This window comes from Amblyomma americanum, unplaced genomic scaffold, assembly GCF_052857255.1.
Source record: "Amblyomma americanum isolate KBUSLIRL-KWMA unplaced genomic scaffold, ASM5285725v1 scaffold_19, whole genome shotgun sequence".
Classification (NCBI taxonomy): domain Eukaryota; kingdom Metazoa; phylum Arthropoda; class Arachnida; order Ixodida; family Ixodidae; genus Amblyomma; species Amblyomma americanum.
This window is the reverse complement of record NW_027526491.1, coordinates 1745248-1755891: the sequence shown is the minus strand read 5'-3', so window position 1 is coordinate 1755891 and position 10644 is coordinate 1745248.

The following is a 10644-nucleotide window of genomic DNA, read 5'->3' as shown; positions in this document are numbered from 1 at the left end:
GGTGAAAAATACGCAAAGTGACAACGCAGGTGACCCAACAGACAACAAAATTAAAAAACTATGCAAACGCGATAAAATCATGGTGTGAGATATGAAAAAAAAAAACCGGCATGAGAGCATGGGAACAAAAGAACACGTGTAAAGGTGAAGATCAAAAGCAGGTAAATGAGTGGGATGAGGTATGAAAAAACAAGTATGACATGGAAGCCAACAAAGAACAAGTGTAAAGGTGAGGATTAAACCAGATAAAACTAGATTTCCGTCTTTGAGGTACATACATCTTAACCGAATCAGGATATAAGTGAAGTACGTATAGGTCGAAAAACGTGATTTCACTCGGTGAAAGCGAAATAGACAAGAGTGCTGAAACGTTTTTCACGATGTGATAGGCTTCGACCACCTCCTCTTATGTCTCGATTTAAACAAAAAGGTAGTTGTGGAGTTCGCTGACCTTTCCGCGAACTGGTCGGTCTCGTGTTCGCAAAGAAGGCCGCAGCAGTGGGGTCGGAAGTCGCCAACAAAGGTGCCCGTCCCGTCCCTGCATCCCCTTCGTGCGCGGACGTCCTCGTTTACTCCGCGCCGTCACGGGCCTAACCATGTACAGCTGTCGACATGTGATCGTTGTCAAGGGGTTGCCGAGGCTTCGGGAACGCACGAGATACGACTGAGTATTAGCCGAGTGACCGTGAAGCCCATCATTCCCGTAACGACTGCCTTCTTCTCTTTCGGATGTTCTGTAAACAACTTTAGGGATCGTCTCGTCGGCATATGTTTGTTGCGTGTGCGAAATAGATAGGAAACGGCTGGGCCCTGGTGGAGGGTGGTCGCGTTTGTGCTGTTTGTGTATTTGATTGCAACCTCTCCTTTCCCAAATGTTTAATCAGCACTCTTTCCCCAATCTGTGATTAGTTGGCGGAAACCTTATTTTCCTTTCCCTAACCACTGATTGGTGAGGTAATCTTAATGGCTGCTGTCCCCGGTAAGAGCGGAGACAGAGGGTTTCAATACAAGCGCTCTGGGCTGATTGGGGGCTGAATTCGTCTGACCAACGGTTTCGTAATGTAAATACTTTTCTCTTTGCTTTGTTTCTTCTCGTTTTATTTAGGTTGTAAATAAATAGTTAACCTTCTCCTTTCTTCGAGTAACGTGAATGCTTGCGAGTTAGAACCACCGGGTCATCAAGAAACCCCGATTTCATCATCAACAAAGTGTTTCCTCTCATCACCACCTGAAGGGGGAAACGCAACTGTAGTGTTGCGCAAAACTGGGTTGCAAAGCACTTCTTTTCCTTACCCTTCCCTTTACAGTTCTTACAATGCTGCGCGAGATGACATCCCATATTGTTCTTCACTGCCAAGTTATGTTCGCGTGACCTACCAGCCTGCCCAATGTAAACTCTACCGCAAGTGAGGAGAATTTGGTAGACAAGGCCCGAATCGCACTTTGTGAACTTCATTTCGTGATTGGCATAGCACTGCGGCCCGGTTCTCTTTTCTGTCGACATCAAAGGGCAGACGCTGCTCAGCTTAATCGGTGCAGAAAAAAAACATCCTGACACCATATCGGTTCGCCACTTTTTTGATGTTGCGGGATACCCGGTGTATGTAAGACATCACCTGCAGGGGCTTTTCCTTGTCCTTTTCATTCTTTTTACTGCCTGGTTGTCGTAGGCTCCCCTAATATCCAGAAATGCTAGCCATAGGGGCCTGCCACTATCCACTGCGATCAGTAGTCATTATACACTGCGTCAATGAATACAGATTGTCCTCTAACCACCTTTGTTTCCGTAACCAATTTTGTAGCTCCCCCAGCACCCCTCGTTCTCCACCCAAGTCTGCAGTCTGTCCTTTGTAATCTGCGTCACCACCATGTAAACCATACATGTCACTGTTGTGGGACGGTAGTCGCTTATGTCAGCTTTGTCCCCCTTTCCGTTATAAGTCATGTTCATTCTACTTAATCGCCATTCATCGGGGACTTTCTCATCCACTATCATTTTGTTCACCACCTCTAATAATGTTTGCTTGGATTTTGGTCCTAGCTTATTTATTAACGTAAACGGAATACCATCTGGTCCTGTCGACGTGCCACTAGGAACCTTCTTCTCTGCCCTTTCCCACTCTCTTTGCCCAAGTGAAGCAATTGCAGTAACCTGTCTATTCTACCTCGATAAATTATGTACATTTCTTTCTTTAATTTTTCTGTCATCCTTGCTCCTGTGTGTTTCCCTGCTTCATCCCCTTCTAGTCGAATACCCTGATCTCTAACAATAAAACTTTGCTCTAGCCCAGTCTGATTACTCATTGTATTTAGATGTTTCCAAAATTTCTGAGCTCCTTTTCTATCCTTTTTATTTACTTTTAACATCAATTGGGCACCCTTTCTTCTAATTTTCTCATTAATCAATCAGGATGCTTCCCTTCTACACTTTATGAAGGTATATCATTTTCTGTCTACATCAGCTTCTGGTTCCCCCATCTTCTTGGAATATCTGTGTTCCTGGACGCTCCCTGACGTTTCTCTATCGCCCTCTTGACCTCCTCATCCCACCAACTCTTGGGGTTTGCGTTTTTTCCCTTTTGGCTTGACTCGCACCTCAGCTAGCTCTAGCTCAAGTAATCGAGTTAATTTGTTATAAGTCCATTCTGTTTCATTATCCTAAAAAATTACTTTCTCAATTTGTTTGGCTGTGTCTTCCAATTGCTTTTCTGAGTAAAAATTCCCCTCCGATTGTTCCTTCATTGGTTTCTCTTCTGCAACTCAACTTGTTACGTTTGTGGTCACTGCCTTGACTTCTGGAACCATGCTCACTACCCCTAATCTATTATACATCCTATGTGACATAAGTGCATAATCTATTGTCGAGTGCAGACTCCCTGCCTTCCATGTTATGAGCCCTTCACACTTCTCGGTACTGTTGCATACAGCCAAATCATGCCTGTCGCACATATCCAGAAGTATGCTTCCTGTCGAATCTGTGTACCCGTCCAGGTCTTCTATGTGTACATTCATGTTGCCTAATATAATTATCTCGCCCTGTCCTCCTAGCTTTTCAATGTCGCTTGCAAAACATTCTAACATTTTCCTGTTTTCCTCTTTGGCATTAGCTCCTGTCCACAGGTGTGCAAAGCCAGTGTTTGCTTGCCTGCCACCTTTCCTTTTAGCCATAAATGTTCCTTGCATCGCAGTTTAACTCTGACAATTCATACTTTTATGAATGAATGTCCCAATTCCACCCGCTTTCTGCTGCCCTCTGCTCTATGGCAATATTCCCACGCGTAGTCTGGGTTACAGGGTGGTTGCTCCAAGTCTCTAAGATGCGTTTCCACTAAACCGTATACCATTAATTCCTCCTGCAGTCTTTTCCTGCCACCTTGCATGTTAATGTAACCTATATCTGAATAAACTTGGCCCTGGCGCTTGTGTCTATTCCTTCTCCTGTGGTTCCATCGTTTCTTTGACCTTGGTTCTTCTTTGTCTACACTGGTTCCCCCAGAGCTCTGGGTCCCCCCAAAAAAGCTATTGCCTGGCGACCTATCCTACTACCCACCCTCTTGCCAGTGCCAGCACCGTAGTGAATGCCATCCTGTGCAAAAGGCTGGGAGCTGACCTCGTACACGTACCTGTAAACTTCCATTGCCCCGTTTCCTCGTCGTCGACTCAACCTAATAGATAAATGTGAAGCCCCTTGATATTGAAAGTAGCGCATTTCTGTGAACTTTGCCGCCGCTCCGCGAACTGTCGCACATCCTCCTCCCCCGACTCTCTGCTCGGCGCTTTTCTGAACGATGATTGGCCCCTCCGGCCGTCGCCCAGACAACGCGCGGGAAAGGATCGTTTTCTTGTGTTTTTGTTTTTAGTCTGCGCCGAGCGCAGGCCGCCTGCCTCTGCTGTGGTCCGGCTCCGTTGAGTTACGCGCTGACTATTTGAACTCTACTTTTAGTGCCGCGTTATATCCGATTGCGGTGCATTTCAGTGCACAAACCGGAGTGAAAATGGCGTGGTGCTGTTCGCGATTGCTCGAGAAAAAATGCCATCAGCCGAAGAAAAAAGTGGATCCACAACATCGCCCTTAAAGACTTTGTTCCGATAAAGCACACCGTCCTCGGCGAAGTACTGTGCATTTCGTAGTACCTAAACTAGTGTGCATACTTCGAATTTCTTGCGAGATAATCAGGAAGCTGATAATCTTGCTTAATTCGCTGCTCATTGTGCGTCGTTTCACACGCTAATCTTTCAATTTCATGGCATTGCTTCGTCTGTTCTATTCGCGTCTGTTGGGGTGTGGATTACGCCTATTATATTCATTCCAATTTCTGAATCTGAGTATGGGTTTCCGCGAAAAACGTTTGCATCGTCGAGGTTAATTTCTTTCTTTTTTTTTTGCTAGTAAATACGCGTGCTTCTGGCCTGGTGCACAATAAAACATGTTGATTTGCGTAGCGTGTACGACAGTCTCTCTCCCGTGTGCCCCAAAGCTTAAGCGTGGCAACCTTAACGGCCTTATACCGTCTTCTGTCTAGGGATGATAAAGGATGTTAATCTTTAGAGGGAATAAGCGACGCGTTCTACTATCGCGACTACGCGCAACTCTACCGCAATTCCGAGATCTAACTTCCACCCGAAGAGCGAGTCGCAGAAAAGGTGCCTTTTCGAGCGTGCTTTAACTTGTCGCAGGGAAATTATGATAACTGCATTCAATGGTGTTTTCAAATAACATCAGATTGTTTAACTCCGTAGTTTATAAGATATATTGCGAATAGTTTCCCTGAGACTCACTTAATCACGGAATGACTACATCGTTTCTGATCGCGCTTTGCAGTGCTTAATATTGATTCACCTACCTCGCTCAGGACAAGTGCCCCGTCGGGTAATTGGAATGACCTCGTTGGATGGGGTTGGGTTACTAAGGCTGCTTAGGGCATTGTAGGAAGGAGGGAGTCGGGGGAGGGAGCGACCCTGCTTCTCAGCTCTTCTGCGCGGCTTCTTCGAGCTGTTTTTTTTTTTCTCTCATCAAGCATGAACCAGCTGCACACCTAAGCTTAGTGGGGTGCAGTGCTTGCAGGCACTGTAGACTTTGCAGTGCTAGTTGAAAACGCGCTTGGGTGGGGCGGTGCGCCTCCCCCCTTCCCCCATCTTCCTTGAAACCCAACGAACCAAGCCGGATACATGTAAAGAGCTTTTCAGGGCTGGTTAGATTGAAGTTGTGGAGTCGTTATCAAGAAATATATTTAAATTTAGCACCCCAGTAGAACAAGCTGCCCAATGATCGTATGGTGTCTGTCACGCTTCTCACAATATACATCTCGGTAAATCTGCATACCCTGCTAAGCTCCCGCTCTCGGGTGCTGCTAGTAGCAGTCCTTTTTCTCAACGTACCTCCCAACTGAAGTTCCTGTGGCTGACCTCGGGCCAACTAAGAACGCGACAATGACGAGCACTGACTTTCAACTAGAGCTCACAGTAGTTGTTATAACAGTGTTACAGTTATCTGAGCAGAAAAAAAGGACGATTTACGTTGACTGGCAGCGCTGCTGCGTTCGTCTTCTGCCCTCCTACTAGCACAACCATTTCACGCTCAAAAAAGGAAGAAAAATCTTTTGTTGACGGTCAACCCTAGCGTCGTGCGTTTCAATCGTTTTTTTTTTTATTTCGAGTGTTGCGTTCCGGTGCAGACAGTAAAGCTAATGTGCCGCAGTGGCTGTCGAGGATGTTTTCTATGAATGGGCAAGTGGGGAACAGCCATGTGAAACAACGCCCGCGCCGAAAGGTGAGGATCGATGAATCAGCCTGTTCAGCCCCCCCCCCCCCCCCCCCCGCTCAGAAAAGTACATCAACAAAAAATAAAGCCGTCAACATAAAAGCATGCCATAACTTCGGCGAATACAATGAACCATTTTCCTTTGTCCACATTCAGCATAACAGCTGTGCAGCATTTGCTTGGAAATTTTTTTTAATATTTAGACGCGACAGATCCAACAAAGTGCGATCTGATGGATGCGTCGAATCATTTGGCAATTCCGGAAAAAATATATATATGGTAAGTACGGACGCTGATGTATGGAATAAAAACTGGGAGGCGACGTGTGAATCTATGATAAATGCTACGTCTCGAAATGATATGCTACCAACGCATGAAACCAAAGGGCGGCCTCAATGCGAAAGTACACCTTTCTTGCATACGCGTGCCCTGTGCAATGAATAAAACGCAGTCTGGTCACAAACTAATAATGAACAGTATTCCACCCAATGAGTTGGTTCGAAAGGTATCAAGGCATGCACCCTGCTTTTAGCGTGTGCATCATCACGGAAAGCAAGACATGAGAGCAGCTGAGCGCGTTCTTCCAGAGGGTGCTACTTTTCACATCGGGTTTCAGTGTCAAATGAAATAGCGCAGGAGGCATTTGTTCCTAGGAAAATGATTGGATTAGTAGAAACTTATTTGGTTGCCTGAAAACACACGGTGCAAAAATAACAGGAGCTGTTCCTTCAATTGCACACACACGCGCGCGCTTTTTGCATCTTTGATTAAACAATAAGAAATTCAACACGCCGGTCAGTATACCAAAATCATTCCAAGTGAAAAGCAGGGCGGGAAGATATACGTCCACTAGTACGCGATGGAAAATGCTAGAGGCAGTAAGCAACCTAATAAGGTAAGCTGCATGCAGGAAACACCCACGTCTAACAAATGAAGAGGACGCAGTGGAGGATACAAATGGGAGAGGGAAAGGGGACACCCTCCCTCTTCCGACCCCTGTTCTTGCAACATTCCTGCACAGCCCTCGCCTACCCCCCCTTTCCCTCGAAGTTTAGTCCGAGTACTCCTCGAATGCCTCCGCATGCAGGGCGAATATTTTTTTCTGCAGTGCACAAGAATATATTCCGGCGCCCTGCGCGGTGCTTACCGAATTGATAGCGATTTGACGTCTCTTTCGCTATGTCGATTCTTCTCAAAGGTAAAAAGAAATTAGGAATCACCTACTTCTGTATACTTTGTAACCTACCAACTTCAGTTTCAAGGACGAATGTTGACTGAAGTTCAGTTTATTTGTATTTTCGCATATGTAATAACGTTTGACAAAGCAACTAATTTTTGTTGAGCGCCAGAGCTGTCAGTTTACACGCTCGGGTCGAGGAGTTCTCCTATTCCTACTGCAGAAGCAGCATCAACCGTGGTGGTGTAACTGAACAGCGCAAAAGACCAGGATAAAAGAAAGGACAAATACACAGGCGCAGTTAAACTTTCCTGCCCTCCTCCTGATGGGAACGGCGGTTAGCGATACGAAGAGCACTATGGGTCTTCGTCCGCTCGTCCGGCGACACGTTGCCGGTTGGGGCAGCAATTCCAACTTCTCAAAGCAAAACTTATTCATTAAAGACGGGATTGAATTACAAGGCAGTGATGACAAAGCAGTTTAAAGAAAAGGCTTTTTAAGAAAGGCTGTTAAAAACGGCCGAGCTTGAGACTCGGCGCGCTCGTCCTAAGTCATTCTTTACAGCGGGTTTTAACCCCTTCGATAATTGGGCGGAGCTTTAGTAAACCGGCTCTCGCCCAATTTGAACCAATAGCGAAGCAATAGCATCGTATGTACAAGTGGGCGGAGGCAGGGCTTACAGGTCCGAGCCCAGTGGACCCCGCTCCTCCTGAAACGTGCAGGACACGTGACCCCGCATACGCAGCTCGTTGCATGCGCATTCGATCCACCGATTGCCACGCGTCGGGACAGAAAGGATTAGTGCCGCAGCTCACCCTAAGCGCGGGCGTCACGCCTCGACGTACATTCCTCGATTTCCCCCTCGGGCATGACCACAGGTGCGGGGGGGTTGTCCCATCGGCCCTGTGGGCTTCCACTTAACAGGCGCCGACTGCAACTAAACTTCACTGACGAAACTAGAATGGGACATAAATAATTGGCATGATATCGGAGCGCCCTTTTTTGGCACCTGCTTTTCTTCTCCGCTTGTCCTAAATTTGCACAGTGCAATCATGTGGAGAGTGTATCACCATCTCGCCCAAGCTTTCGCACCCTCGACAGTAAAACAAGCATAAGAATAATTGACGATCGGCGCCCTTTCTTTATTTGGGTCACGCGCGTTAGGCAAGCTAGCCTACTGCAGGCCAGCTATCGAGTGTGGTTAAGAACAGGCAAGGAGGCCGGGAAAGTGGCACTTCTAGGAACGCTTCAGGGAACTCCACGCACGACGGGGAGAAGAAGCCGCGTATTATAAACCTCTTTGAAAGCCCGCGTAGCAACGAAAGAGAAACCTTCAGGCACCGAGGGTCGAGAAAGGACCGGGCACCTTTCTCAACTCAAACAGGGACTCCCAAGACGGGTAGAGACTTCCTCAGCCGTATATCAGTGGCGTAGCCTGGTGGCAGAATCTGAACTACTCGCAAGATGGCGGCCGTGGAACCGCCACATGAAGTAAGCCGCATTCCAACCCGGAATCATAGGCGCGTACTGCAAGGGGGGGTGCTGGGCTGGTGGTCTCGAGCCGCCCCCCCCCTCCCACCCCCCCCCCCCCCCACCGGAGATTGAGCGATGGTGTCAGGGGGCAGCAGCATATCCTCTGCTACAGACTGGCACATTCCACACGGCCGACGGGGAGTCGCCGACGGCGATGTCGCTGTTTCCAGCCACACCCTTCACGGCAGCAACGGCGAAGTACACTGGAGCGAAAAAAAGCGCGCAGCAAAGTAAATAAACAAACTCGTGCCGCCAGCCACTTTATATCAGCGCCAACGTATCTCTTGTCACTTTTGATCACCAACACAAAGTTCACGCAATTCACTGTCGCACAAACACACCTTTTATTCGATCATGCCACGTAGGTTAGATGACTATAGAACCACCTTCCCGTAGACACAGTGTAAATAGGCGATTATTTTTTCGCCAGCCACTGTCTGCATTGTTGTTCCGTGATTTTTCAGGGGTGGGACTCCTGGTCCAATTGCACCATTTTGATACAAACGCAACTTCTTGCGCCAGAAAAAGTCTCAAGTATGTACACGCATCATGTCATACGAAGGTCTCAGTTCGTCTGCGAAGTCTATTTCTTCACCGTTTTCCCGCCGGCCCCAAGTTGCATTTTGTGAACGAAATGCAGACAAGAGACAAACCCATTGTCCGGGCTTAATATCGGTCTCGGAACGAAGCACAGCGCCTGGTTTACCAAACTACACTCTGTACATAATTTTTTTAGAGATCAAGCTTTTCGATGGTTTCGACAAACGTGCTTTAATTCAGCAGTACACGATGCAAGTACTTCGCAAATGTGGCCACAACTTCGTGTCGCCACCCCACATGTTCACGAATGTCGGGAGCGTGTTGGCATCCACCACCTGAAAAAAAAAATAACATGCTGTTGGGACTGAAATACTAATTTCGTTTGCACAATGTCGTAAATGAAAGCGGCGACACGAACTTTTACCCAACTGCAAAGTGAGCATTGAAAAATGCAGCCACGGCAACCTAAGAAGAAAAAACGTACGGGATGCATGGGACGGTAAACACTGCCATACATTGTAATGAATCATTCGACTGAAATCACATCGAATGCACTGTAAGAAAGTCCACTACGCGTGACCGTGTCAGAGACCACAAACGCAACGACCTGAGTAGTTCCCCTACCCGACTGAGATTGGAATTCTCAACACAGGTGCTGCTATTCGGCCTGTCAGTAAGCGGTAATAGCGTTCCATTCGCGTACCACCCTATCAGTCAGTGTAATTACACATTTTCTGGTATTTGTGGGCCAGTGAGGACTGTCGGAAGAGGAGTAGACGAGAACGCGTGTTGCTTTCATTGAACTGGCTTGTAACGCTCGTAGTATGAATTAACAGCCCTACGCGAGCGGCTGGAGGGGCCGAATTTCAATTTCACCGCCGCAAACAAAGATTGCAGTGATCAGACACGGATTCGTTTCGGTCACACAGCTCGCTGTTGTCTCCCGATTGTTCAGTTTGTGAACACGGAGTACTCTGCAGTAAGCTCTGCATCTAAATTGTCACACTAGCGATGTCCAAGCGGGCAGCGCAAGCGTTAATTAGAAACTGTTCTCCACCAAAGACTAGATTTTCGATTGATCTATGCGATCTTGAGTTTCAGCACATTTCGCTTTCGTTTGTCCAACATGCAAGCAACACTGTGCCACGTTTGCCCTGCAGGCAACCGGCGACAAAAACTACGCGCTTGAACGGCGAGCGTGGCACATCGCCGATGCTGACCGTTCGCTGCGTCGAAGCAAGGTCGCCCGCTCCCGGTTGGTTGTTGCAGGCGCTAACGGTATAGCACACACGAGGATGAGGACAGGCGAACCCCACGCACCATTTGTAGGCTTGGCAGGAAGAGCACAGGCCGATGACACCTCCAGAGATCACACGATGCTCCGTCTGCAGCCCACGGGCTGCAGATTACCAGCCTGTGATGGAGTCGGCGGTAGGCGGCGCTCAGGTAATGGAGACAAGAGTAAAAGTTCGCAAGTTGGCTAGGTGGCGTAAACCACCGCCCGATTTAAAGGGTTCAGCCTTATTCCTCCATCCTCCCACCCACCGATTCTCTTGTTTTAATGCCTTCTTACTTTTTGTGACTTATTGCGGCTCTCTGGGTTTGCGGTGACTCGAATTGCGTCACCGCGTCG